The sequence below is a fragment of the Temnothorax curvispinosus genome, unplaced genomic scaffold, assembly GCF_003070985.1.
Source record: "Temnothorax curvispinosus isolate PA1 unplaced genomic scaffold, ASM307098v1 QBEX01000525.1, whole genome shotgun sequence".
NCBI lineage: Eukaryota > Metazoa > Arthropoda > Insecta > Hymenoptera > Formicidae > Temnothorax > Temnothorax curvispinosus.
This window is the reverse complement of record NW_020210305.1, coordinates 2,595,096-2,608,733: the sequence shown is the minus strand read 5'-3', so window position 1 is coordinate 2,608,733 and position 13,638 is coordinate 2,595,096. Positions and strand designations below refer to the sequence as shown.

The window sequence follows — 13,638 nt, the reverse complement described above, 5'->3', positions numbered from 1 at the left end:
CAATTTCGTCTACATATACATTGTCAGAGTAAAACACTCGCAAGTGGACACTTTCATAAATAAATAGTGTAGCGTCTTCAGTTAATTCCTATCCAGTCAGACGAAACGCGCAATAAAAGATATGACGGGCAGAACGCAATATTTATTAATGCTGTAACCTGTAATAAACTTCTTGCGAAACGAAGAGGAAAGAGAGCTTTGTCGGAGAACGCGAGGTAGAAAGGATAATGACGAAGACGAAACCAGGCGAAATAGAGCTGCGCCGAGAGCAGAACGAATACGAGGTGAACGAGACGTAATGATGGAATGAAGCGCACAAGCGCACATACAGCAGGAAAAGGAGAGTAGATCGAAAGAGTGAAAGACCGGAAGGTAGGGAAGATCGACTAGCGTGAGAATTGTGCGGGGAAAGGGAGGAGGGGGTGTGACGGTGGCGTAACTCAAACCCGGCAGGCCGGGCGGATCGGGATATGGGATCTCTATTAAACAGACCGAAATTCCCTGGGAAAAATCACACCTTGCGCCATTGGACTGATACGACGTGACGGCCCATGAAATGAACATCGGTCCTCGCGCTCGCTTCGCTCCGCTCCACGCTCCCGAAGCCAGCTCGATCCGTCCATCGCGGTATCTCGCTGCCGCTTCGAGCGACGAATGACCGGGTATGGCTTCTCGAGCTCGGTGATATAGCCGCTTGCTTGCTTGCCTCGGTATAGATACCAGACAACGATTTTTCGAGATCACGCGAGAGAGAACGTTCGCGGCCGCGTTCATCGTTCTCGAAGAATGCAGCTGGAGACTACAGCTCGCTTTGGAATAAGGGGGCGAAGTTTTAGTCTCCACCGCGTTACGGTTAGCATGGACGAATCTACGATCTTAATTAACCGTAGATTGCGCAACAGATCCGATATCGACGCGACGGTATCGAATCTCCGTCAATGATTGGGACGAGACGGTGGTAGCATCCGCGAACGTGCCATCGATTTTTCTTTACGGCTCTCTTTTCGCGATTTCACCGCGATTTTATAACGTTCTCCGACACGTAATTTCGTCTTACGGCGCGATAAAACTCCGCAGGTCGTAGGGGAGGCGCGCGGCGAGGTAGATTTCTCTTTTTCTAGGCAGACGATGAGCAGCTCCTCGAAATCGAGGGGGAAAAACGACTGAGAGACTGCGGACCTCTGTCTCCGGCAATTCTCTGTTTAAACGGTGCATTTAATGTTTATTTGCTTAAGCTTTCCCGTGCGGAAGTGTAGCTTTATTGACGCACAAACCGGAAAAGCGGCGTAAGAAACAATACAACTTGTTGTAGGTTCCTCCACTTTGCTTCCAGTTGCAGAATAAATAGAAGTAAGCGCGGTACTCGAATAATAATGCTGCAATCAGCATATGACTTCATCGCCGATCAATATTACGATCGCAGAAATTCGTATTTACAAGAAATGAAAACGGTACGTCGTCATTCTTCCGTCGAAAAGCACAAATATGTTATTTTGCACTTTTGCGATAAGGTTATTTAAAAGTTTGGGAGTTATTTCGCGTCGGGCGTTCACTGTATGCTGTATGTACGCCAAAGTTTTGTTGTTGCAGTACATCGTTGTCTTGCGTCAACATCGCGCCACGTTACCTGAAATCGGGGAAGCGATCCAGCGAATAGATGGTTTATCTCGGAGGCACGGATGAGGGAATAAGGTCTCGGGTATTATGAGACGAAGCGGCAACGGGAAAGGAAAGAAGTTAAGCTTGTACGGAAGGATGTGGGGAACGTGATGTTTTGTAGAAACTTGCTCGCCCGTAAATCGAAAGTCTAAGCTATTGAACATTTCGATTATCCGTATCTATTAAACTATATACTGAGTAAACTATATACCCGCAGTATACTACACTATCCGTCAGTGTATGTGTTATATATATTGTACTTGCTACATATATTGTGCGTAATATATCTAGATCATATTTCAGCTCATCAGTTAGGTGTTTAAAGCGATAACAAGCTAAATAAATTTAAGATAATAAAATTAAAAAAATGAAATAAAATATCACTGAAATAAAACTTAGAATGTTTTAAGTTCTAAAGAATGTATAATTAAAGAATATGCTATAGATAATGTTTGAAACGCCAAAAACAAAAGACAGATAAGACAAAAATCACATTTGTTGAATATAAGAGCTTCCTAAAAAAAGCTTTATTTACATTCTAATTATTAGAATTTCATCAAAATATTATATCTAGTTTTAGTTCTCGGTGCTCCATTTAATTGAATTTTTTGGTGAATCTTTTAATGCGCATCTTTTGGATGCTCTCTTCCTCTTAGTTTCATTAATCCGAATAAAATTACATTTTATTTTGATAATTATCAATCACTGTATATACTGATACAAATAACTATACGTTATCCCGTTTACGTGTGCTATGCTTTCCCGATAACATCTCCGGTGTAGGAAACATTACGGACGTTGTGCTCGCTCTCGTATGCACCACTCTGCGGGGACTTTCGCCGCCGATTGCCAGAGTTGTGTGTGTATGTGCGGTAGAAGGGTGTACACGAGGGGCAAACGCGAAGGTAACTGAGAGCGAGGTTGCGCGAGCGATAGTAAACCGGCACGTAGGTAGATCGGGGTAGCTGAGCTCGGTTAGGAGTGGCGGTCGAATCGTGCTTATGGATCTCGGTGCATCGAGGTTTTTTTGCTGCGATACACAGTGGAATTTAGTCCACGTAGCCGCGATATCAATTGCAAGCCGATTTCTTGCGTGTCGCGTCATTGCCTTGAGCTCTAAGATGGCTAAATCGAGATATAAATATTGTATCATATTGCTAAATTTGTTGTCGAGATTGTGCACGATAGTAAAAATTTCTCATGTAAATTGCTTTTTTTTCTCATGCAGCATGATTGTTATCAATCGTGATAAAACGAATTTGATCGTAATTCCGCGAACAAATAAGTCCTCTTTCATTCCTGCAGAGGTTTTTCGCGCTTCTCACAATAAAATATTTGAAGACCTTTTTAACAAGAGAGCGACAAAGTTACAACGCCCGCGACATCGGCACGCCGTAATCAATGGAAGAAAAGTTCCACGGGAAAAAAGATCGCCACGGCGTTCCCTTTTCCGCTACCATGAACACGCTCGATCTCTAGGTAATTTTCGCAAAGTTTTACCGGAAGTTCTTCTCGAGGTGGTGCGACTTTTCTGATTCTTCGCGAAGACCGGATCGTGCTTGTCGCTGCTCCGCCCCGCAAAATTGAGAACCGTCGATAGTTCTGGGTAGACGGAAAATCCTGTCGCGATAAAGTTCAAATGCTATTTTTTTCCTTTCCCTCCATCTCTTTTATAACGTTCTATTAACTTAAACGCGTCCAAGATATTCGTTACCTGTCTCGTTACGTAAAAAAGTTATTGTATCGCGTATTCCTATCTCAATCAATTGTGCTTGCCTTGTAAAACTTTCCGGTATAATATAATTTTAAAACGTGCTCCTTACATTTATACAAAATCCATTTTTAATCTTGATTGGTAAAAGTATAAGAAATTCGATTGTATGAGCAAAAAGATCTCAGACATCATACATTTTTCATAAGTTATATGTTTTTTATTTTTTGCTTCTAAAAATTTCTTGTGCATGTTTTAAGAAAGCTAAAAAGATATAAATTGCAAAAGAATTTTCTCTATTCTTAAATTGGCTGACGATGTAGATACTCAATTTCAAGGATAATTTTCTAGAAAACTATATGTGTTTCCAGGAAGAGGCAAAATAACCCTGGAATATCCTTCGATTTCCCGGATGTGCAAGACGATTAAATTGAATTCGGCGATTGAAAATTCCAAGCTCGTGGATAAGTAATTCGCTCCGGTGCCGGATACCCGCACGAGCAGTTCGCAATGGAAGGATTTGCAAGATGCCTGGTATGCATACGGTGAGTATTTACTGTGACAGACGGTGGTTTTGTCGACCGCCAGTAATGCGACCGCCCTGGCGAAGGTACCAGCAAGAAGGATCCGGCTTTAGTTCCTGCCGTGGCATCCTCGCCGTCGTCGTCTGTTTCGCGTTTTGTCGATCTTCGTGCCAGGAAGCGGACCGCCGTTTTTTGCGTCACCGCATACGTGGATTCCACACCGGGATTCTGGGCCGGCTCCCTCTGCGCGAGCTGCTTGCAGCTCTGCCCGGCGCGCCTCGCCGAAACCGGAATGCATTGGCTGTTCTCGAAATACGTCCGGCTTTAACGGCAAGCGATATCCCAGATAACGCGCGCGGTCCATAAAAAGGATCCGACGTAAACTTCTCGCGCGGGTAAACGCCCAAAGAGACGTCGCCCGGCACGCGATATGCGGAACGCGGAATTCCTTAAGATATTGCGAAATATTCTTTTAGCCGGCAACTTTCCAGCTGGTATTTTATGCCCGCAAAAGTTGCCCCCCTCCGAACTTTCGGAAGGTTTAGAAGTTTGCCAAGTTGTGTAAATTTAAAACTTTCGCGGAGTAAGTTACTAGGCTGGTGCCTACACGTTCCGCAAATGGCACACATTTTTTCCCCGTATAACAAACGGAATCAGGCCAATTAGCGTACCTTCGCGAACTCTTTCGAACTATTAACGAAGAAAAAAAAAGTTCGTCCATTCTCACGTAATGTACGCTATTAATAGAACATCTAATTGTGAGATATTATTAATAGTTCAATCTTTCACATTATGTGACAAGAATAGCAACAGTTTCACGAATCATTTTTGTTTGAATCTTTATTTCATATCTGGCAATCGTATTTCCCAGAATGTCCAAAATATCGTTCTCCCATACAACAATAAACTCCAACCATACAAAATATACCAGTAATCTCGCTGGAATTAATTGAAAATTATATTAAACAATTACTAGGATCAATAGACATATTATATTATTATTCGCTAATCCGTCCTCATATAATAGCGAATGCTTAATGTACATATATTGTTTGTAACGTTATCAATATTCAACGAAGGTAAATGAACATATTGATGGCTAAACCGTTTTTGAAACTGTCTGCGAAATGCCGAACTAACTACGACCATACTATGAGAGAAGTAAGACAAAGAATGGAAACTATTCCGAGAGCTCTGAATGCGTAACGAGATCAAGAGTAAAAGATGCTTTAGCACGAGTAGAAATAAGAGTCGAGAGAGAATGGCAAGAAGAGCCAGAGAGACTAGCATACATGTATACTGAAATTCCACACATTTTTCGTGTAATCACGTATACTATTACTGATGCAAGCTCTCTCGTTCTTTCTTTTGCGTGTTCTTACGCTTTTTTTTACGTTAATTGAAATAATTAATTAATTCAAGAATTGTTTAATTCGCATTTGTCTTCAATCTCGCCACAAATTGGCGCTTACACGGTGTCAGATAAATCTGTTCTCCAATTATGACTTGCAGAACGGCTATTTCTTTAAGAGAAGTGCGGCATAAAATACTTTCCAATTGTCCGCAAGAAAGAAGACGATAATGGCGAGAGAACGTAACGTGAGAGCGCGATGAGTGGGGACATTGCGCGTGGAATGGAAATGGAATTCTAAGCGAGCGGTTTCAGTTACAGGAGTGTATGTATTCTCCTGCGACGTCAGAACGAGGTCTCGTCGCTCCTTGAGGAGCGGCGTCTTTATGTCAGGGCGAAATATTTCTTTCCCGTGAGGCAGAAGTGCAGAAGGAGCGTGCTGGTTGGTCGATGGAAAATCTCATTTGGACGCAGCGACCAGACAGAAGTGGAGCGAACGAGGTTGGATTTCCGAACGGACATGGTGACTGGGATGGTGGAAAGATGCGAGTTCGCGCCGATAATATCGACCGGCTCGAACACACGAGATACGCGCACGCATATACGCGCGCGTGTAGCGCGGGGATGGAGAGAATATCGAAAAGGAAATACGAAGTTATATTCGAATTGGATATAGATTTTGTGTGTTCATAAATCCACAGACAGAGGTAAATCGAATTAGAGTAAAGCGAAACAATGTCGCAACGATCACGAGATTCTAAAATGGATCTACCACGAGAATTTCGAGGGACAAAGGACGTAATAAGAATATGAATCATATTTATGATTATACAAGTTAGGCGAAATTGACAAAATGTGCTCTTCTAACACGACATTCATTACGTTATGATATTTATCCGGAGCAAAATTTATAATTGGCTTTGTGAAACTATGTACGAGCTCCTAGCTGTGCGAGTGCGAAACACGCGCGGTCGAACGTTTCTCGTGTGAGTGTAGATTTTGTTTAACGTCAGTGTAGCGCGATGTAACGTTTCCTGCAATATCTCGTCAAAGGGGATTTTTATCCGCGGTCCGTTTCCTGGAAAAGAACGCAGGAATCGAATCAGGATGACAAGTACAAAGGCTACGGGAGGAAAGCGAGCCCCTCTAGAAATGCCCAGGGCTTCGTCTTCGCGTTTCTCCCTTTTTTATAAGGGCTACTTCGATTTTCTCCGGTGCATTCGACTCTGACGAAACCAAGGCGATTTCCTGGTCGGATACACGGTCTCGTTCCACTATATACTCGCCCAAAGGAGCGGACATTGTCAAGGAAGGGAAGAGAACAGTATAAATCGGAAGAGGAAACGGGAGAAAGTTCGTCAATGTTAAACGTAAAAGAGTGGAATAGGGAAAAAGAAGAGTTACATTCAGAGACGGGAGAGAAAAGAGCTGAAGGAGAGGTGAAAAGAAAGCAAAGGCACGCCTGGGGAGAACCTGGGGCGACAGGTAAAAGAATAGCGTTTGTGTCCGCTCGTCCGCAAATAATCCACGAACATTTTTATCAATTCTCCTCTCGTACGGCCGCTGACCGCTCATAGACGCGCGACGACAGAACAGATAGAATCGTAAATCCCGCCCGGCCGGGAATTGTCGGCGTGCCCGGGTCGCGCGCGACACACGCGCGTCGATTACGAATTTCGCGAAAATTGCGCGAATCAGCGGTATCGGAAACAACGCAACGCGCCGGTGGAGAGAACACGACGCAACACGACGGAACACAGGACGGGACCTAAGTGAAAGCGGAACGTTCTATGTTGGTACTTAATACACCCTGGGGGTTTAAGCGGGGCGCGGTCGCCCGGGCGGTGCTGCCCCTATCAGATACCGCGCTTCGCGCGTATATTTCGGGGCCCGTTATTATCGAGGGGTAGATTTCATCGCGAATATTTATGAGGGTGGTTCTCCTGGTTGCTCGCGCGCGCTCCGGCTTTCTCTCCTCTCCATCGTCGTCGCTGCCGCCGCCGCCGCGCCGCCGCCGCCACCACCATCGACCTTCTTGCTATCGACTCCTACTTGGCGCAGTTGCCCCCCTTCTCCCCTCCCTCCATCTCCTTGCGATCTACATACCTTTCTCCCTCTGGGCAAATTTCCTTGTACACGATCTCACTTCGTGGAAAATCATGAATCGAACACACGGGAAAAAAACGATAAGAAAATGAGAATTAATTCGGGTTTTGAAATATTAAAGAGATAAGACGCGAAACGGGGCGATAGCAGGTAGCAGCGCCTGCAGGAAAGAAGGAGAGAAAGAGCCGGCCGCCTGCCAGCGGCTTATATTAAGTTAGACTTTCGTTAAGAACGAGCTTTTCACACCTCCTGCAGAATTTAATCGTTCCGAGCGCTCCACGCTCCACGCTCCCGGCGACGCGTATAACTCGCTAATTATATACCTCGGAGATATTTGTGTAGCCCGGATAATCCGCGCAGATGCTCTAATGATAAGTAATGTGCGCGCAGCACGCGGAAAGCAAGCGCAATTTCAGCACGAGAACTGGATGATCGAATTCTTCGTCTTACATCACGCGAATGCTGATTAGTATCCGTTTCTCGCGAGTGTAATAACTCACCGACATGGAAACAGAGCTAATTTTTGTAAATGAAGGATATATTTCTTTATAACTGCTAAACGTCGTTTTCATCATAATTTCGCATTTTTCCTCGGAAACAGAAGTTAAAATCTCGCAAGAATTACTCATAAAGCGAGATTCCGCTTATCTGCAAACTCGCATGAAGCCTCGAAAACTCGCGGGCATGAACGTGGGTCTTAGCAACAAATGCATGCTTCCGGATAAATTACTTCGCGGGGGCACGCGATCGAACGAACGAAAGTTGCCTCTCTCGTTGCCTCGCTCTTTGATCACGACGGAATTATTTTAAACTATTCGCCTGACGGGTAAGATGGAATTGCGCGACTAAATGAGGAATTTTCACGACTTAAACGCGTAACGAAGATTTGCGGGATCGTTATTGTAGATCTCTACGCGCACGGGCGCCTTTCAGTGCCCTCTCGAGTCCCCTCTGTCTTCCTGCCCCTCCGCGGCCGTCCCCCATCGCGATGAAAACGCCCGCACCTGAAGGCAGGATGATACCTTAATTGGATGAGGGTAGTTCTCATGAGTTTTAAGTCGGAGCACGAAAGGTCTCTCCTTATCCTATCACCACGCTGTGAATCGTTCCAGCTATACACGCCGGATACGCTTCATTATATCGCCACATAATTACGCGCTCCGCGGTCTCTGCTATAAATCTCCCGGTCAAGCCGGTGAAAGACTACTCGAAAGGGATTTATTTACGGTGTATTCGCACCGTGTAACCACGTGCACGTTCTACAGAAGCATTTATACAAAGAAGGAAAATGCAATCGGTGTGAAGATCAAAGTATGAAATTAAAAATCGCGCTGAAAACACTGTACAATTTTTACGTTTGAAAAAGATATTCAACTGAGTTCTCCGTACGTTATAGACGATTTTAAGTTGGACCGTTTCTTCTTTTAGAACTTTATTCAAAGTTATATACAAATGTAATAGGTGATAAAGAAATCGACACTCAAATAGGATAGACGCATCACTAAATACCGGTTAAGAAATATCGCTAAGTGCGTAATTAAAAAATGCTAGTTAAATTTCTATCCTTTCAATCGTCCTTAAGCTTAACAACGCGGAAAGATGGACCATGCTTTCTATTGTGCTTACAAAGTATCATGAAACCTCTCGTGTACATGTAATACGCACGTAGTGAAAATGAACGAACAGGGGGCAACAAAGAACGGGGCAGGGCGACAGGGACAGAAACGCAGGCGATGTGGTCGCAGATCCCAAAGGCGCTTTGACGTTGACCCAAGCAAACATTTTCGATGGCTTAATGAAAACAGTGGTGCGCACGCGTGTAACCGGCAGGTTGAAAATGCATCGCTGGCTACTAAACTCGTTTTAGTGTTCACAAATCGTTCGTTGAAGTCATTCTATTTGATGTGGACAAAATTCAGCCGACCACGTAAAGGAGACCGAAAGACATATAAATTAAATTATTATTTATGGTAAAAAACCTATTAAAACGTTATCAATGAAAAACCTCAAACTTGTTCCACACTCTCAAATATTGAGAAATATCGAGAGCTTTGTCGTTAAACTCCGTAATTGTAAATTAATCTCAGTATAAACAACTGGTATAGAGCGATCCTCATACAAAGGAAAATCTGCCAGAATCATACGAGAATTTAAGAAATAAACTCTTTATTCGTCTCTCTACGACTTGGTGGAGCGTTCCAACTCGTCTCTTCCTTTTTCTCCTTCGCGATCCCTACGTTCGGCGACGTGTTCTGCATCTACCGGCTCCTTCAGTAGAACGCACCGGTCCCAAAACAGTGCTCGACGACCGCGAATGGCCGTTTAGTTGGCGAATGCAAACTAGACCGCGGAGGTATTGTCCGCGGCGCATAATCAGACTTTAACCTCGTTCAAGAAGGCGGACAAGAGATTTCCGGGCGTTTACGAGAGCTAGGAAAGGAGAGCACAACGGCAAGAGAGCCCGACCGACGGGGACGCAGTAGGCACACCGTGTCGTGGTTTTCCCGGTTCGTCGACGACGAGCTAGGGATTACAATGAGTCCCTTAAACCGCGTCTTCCATGGTTGTTGGGGCTGGTCCGAATGTGCGTGCGTGTATGTGTGGGGCACGTTCTATTATATGTACGTGATGGAACGTCGTGGACGAATTCGCGAACAGAATCCCGCTTCGCGTGTGCACGCGTGTCTATACGTATTCGAGAGCTTGCGAAGACGAAGAGACGGAGGAAGCTCGATTATTGCCGCATTGTGGCGGAGTCGAACCGTTGACGTATTGTCGACTGGCTCGGCCATGCGAGCACAATGGCCGACATTAATGGACTAATATTCCGCGCCACAAAAGCAGCCGGCTTACTCACCATCGACGGACCAGGACGCGTTCGCGCGCGCTCTCCTGCACATGCGTTTAACGGCGCCATGCGGTTATATGAGCATATGGATCGGTCGGGTGAAACATTTCGTGCGGAATACACTTCGGAACTTCAACTTCGACGTTTAGGCAAATTATTCTAATCGCTATTGCTCTGCTTAATTCTTCATGCGATAAATCTGTGACGAGTCATCATCAAATTCATACAAAAAGAATTCACTTCCGCTTACGTAGCTGGGCAAATATAATTTTCAATATTTTATCTTTTCGCGTAAATAGAAAGAATATGAGTATAACCTGTAAATGTGCATCACTCTCTAACGAATATTTAATTAATTTTGTTAATACTTAATCAATTTGCATAATTGATTGTGAATATAATAAATACTTAGTAAACATATTATTTCGCGAGAATCTCAAGAACCGGAAGCGACGCGTTATTCCGCAACAACGCGCACTTAACTGCGAATTCGCGTATATATTTCTGGGATTACGACCGCATTGCTAAATTACGGTCAGAGTTAACGGGCACACCCTCGTTACAGTTGCGGGGCGCATTAGGTTACGCGATTTGCGTAAAGGACGCAATATGGTTTGAGCCGATGTCGCTCTCCACGCCAGAGAAACAAGCCATAGCCATGGCGCGGGCGTACCGATACCGCATGAACGTAACCCCGCGTCAGTTCGTTAGATGCGGATATCTGCCATCGCGCTGATGCACACCTACGCGCACGAGTACATATTTATCGTTTCATGAATACAAATATGCCCGCACGCTACAGAAGCGAGAGAGCCGCGAGAGCGTGATAGAAATGTCAGAACATCGGTTGTCTTTAACGGACGGATTTTAATTATCGAAATAACAAAAAGGAAGGTGCGAAAATATCCGTGAAGAAGTTTCTTGAAAAATCCTCTCATAAATAGTGCCCCGGCGTCTGCACGCAACGTTGAGACTCAAGCTACGCTCGAAAGTACCGGAATTAATAAATTTTTCGTGCAATTCTACTCGCACGCAATACTTTCCTATATAAATCTAGATGGATAAATATTAGATCCGAAATGTAATTTGGATGTTAAGTGACGTAGATGAAGTATCGCGTCGAAAAAAAATCCATCTTTTTTTTTTATGTTTATACAATGTCGTTTTAATGTAAAACACGTTCGCGTCATGATTGACGAGTTACATAATCCACTGCATTCACAGCGAGTGTATAGTGATAAGTGAATGCAGTGTTTAAATATGTAGAAGTGAAAATATTTAAAAAATGGTAAATCGACCAATTACTAAAATTCTAGCCGCAATAACGTCATATCGCACGGTCTGGATAAAAATGTACGCTCGCCTGATTGGAATTTATCACGGTGCACTTTGGCCAAATAAAAAATGAAATGAAAATTGATCGTACTGAATTCCCCGCAGATTGAACTCGTGAACCGGATCGGTATACGTTCTTCAAATTTTCACATTTTTAACTTCATGGGGGAAAAAATTTTTTCACACGTTACGGGCGTTTACATTGTTCAATTTCAATTTGAATTTAGCAATTACGTCGCATAACGAAGATAGATTCGTGCAATAATATAATAACAGCGGTTATATGAACGTTAAAAAAAAAAGGGATGAAAAAGAGCGATCTTTTTGATAGCGGAAATCGCACCAAACAACATAAGAGAAGGAAGGGAACGTTGTTATGCAAACGGGAGGTACAAGGCGACAGAAATCGATTCGAGAACGTAAAACGTTCCTGCAACGATATTAATTAACGGAAGTAATCGGGATCCTCTATCACCAGCGAGAGTCGCTTGTTTCCGCGGTTGATAATTGCGTTCGTGAGATTTCACCGCACCGACTAACACGCGGCTGGTTGGACGGGCGGACGGACGAACGGACGGGTGGATAAATGGATGGCTGGATGGATAGATGGATGGGTAGGGTCGAGGTGCCGTACAGGGAGGACTCGTTGGAGAACGGGGCGGATAGGTAACCCGGTTCGCGCGGTAGATGGGAGACGAACTTAGTTCGCAGAAGCCGGATATGTGACGCCGCTTCCGCTCGCAAGCTGAACTCGGTCATATACTAGATCTATTCGTGCGCCCAGACACACACGCTCGCCCCGGTCGCTCTCCGAATTAATTCGGGTTTCCGTTTTTCCGCAATTATACGGATTTGCAAGAACACAATTTCGTAGTTCTAAAATTATCTGTGGACGCCTGGCAGGGCGGGGAGGGGGGGGAACACTCGGCAAACTGGCGATTCACCCATCAGGGTCCACGACCAAAATGGAAAATTGCTCTTTCGCCGACATTAATCTTCGTTTAGATCGACGCACGCGGCACACGCAAGCCGCAATCGGTACCATATGATCCTGGGAGGGCTACCGGGACGGTCGTTCGGAAACGTAATTCTCTCGTCCGGCATCCGGCTTCCCTCCGTACTCCTTCCTCGCCAATCATCCCCTTTCGCGTCGCCACTCTCATTTTCTTCGCGAAGAATTGCCATTATGCTTATACTTACGACGAGGTTTATAGCCCCGTCTCGATCGGGTGCATCGATGAGGCGGACGAAGTTAAGGAAGAACGATGGAAAGTCATTTCAGCTTCATTTCACCCTCTCACCCTTCGACCACACTCTTATCCCCCATCTTCGTTCCGCGAGTCTATATACCACCCTCTCATTCTTCGACAGGCATATACGTAGCCGTTCCAATGCATGTACATTCGGAATACGTGTCTTGGAAGTAGAGAACGTGGAACTCCATTACACGAGTGGCGAACGAGTTTCTTCGACTCAATCTCGCGTCTTCGCGCTCACGAGGCAACGGGATCTCTAACGACACCGTTATCAGGGATTAAAGGCGCCGGATATTAGCATACCAAGTGGCAAAACGTACTTCCTTTTACTAACTTCCAAGGAGACGACGAAAAGGCACGTGAAGGAGGATCGTTTTGTTAGGTTTTTATGCCCGTTATCGTCCCAGGATTTCGCGGCGTCATCCACCGGGCGATCGACGTCAGTTCGAACGGATATAAATTTTATGACGCGCCCCGGCCATGATCAAATTTAATAGTATACCCGGCTGTGGATCGCCCGGGGTAGACCCAGAGATACGGTCGAGAATAATGTCGGCCGACCAATCTCTCGAGAGCGTCGCTTTTTCGTTATAATGTCGATTTCCAGAAGGCGATGGCTTATTTGAAAGCGATTCATAACGTAAGATTTCCGGCAGCAAAACATCCTTTTCAGTTAATCTTAGATTAAAGCGAGATCTCGTAAAAAAAAAAGAATCTACAATATAAAAAATGAAAATAAAAAGCAGAGTACTTCAAGAAGTTTCATTCGCATATTATTGAAAGATCATCTGAATGAGAGATCATCTGGAAGTAGGAAAATCGACTGTAAAAGCGGTTATCAAGCAATA

The 13,638-nt window shown here is 44.6% G+C and overlaps 2 protein-coding genes across 17 annotated transcripts in view; one reads left to right on the top strand and one right to left on the bottom strand.

Moving 5' to 3' along the window:
* Positions 1 to 13,638, bottom strand: part of LOC112454741 (tyrosine-protein phosphatase Lar) — a 380,273-nt gene that overhangs the window by 179,797 nt on the left and 186,838 nt on the right. The window lies entirely within an intron of this gene.
* LOC112454858 overlaps positions 1 to 13,638 on the top strand; it is a 251,188-nt gene that overhangs the window by 169,821 nt on the left and 67,729 nt on the right. The window contains exon 3 of the transcript XR_003040795.1: positions 3,742 to 3,915. The gene's annotated coding sequence lies outside the window, so the exon portion shown is untranslated. The remainder of the gene's footprint in view (positions 1 to 3,741; positions 3,916 to 13,638) is intronic.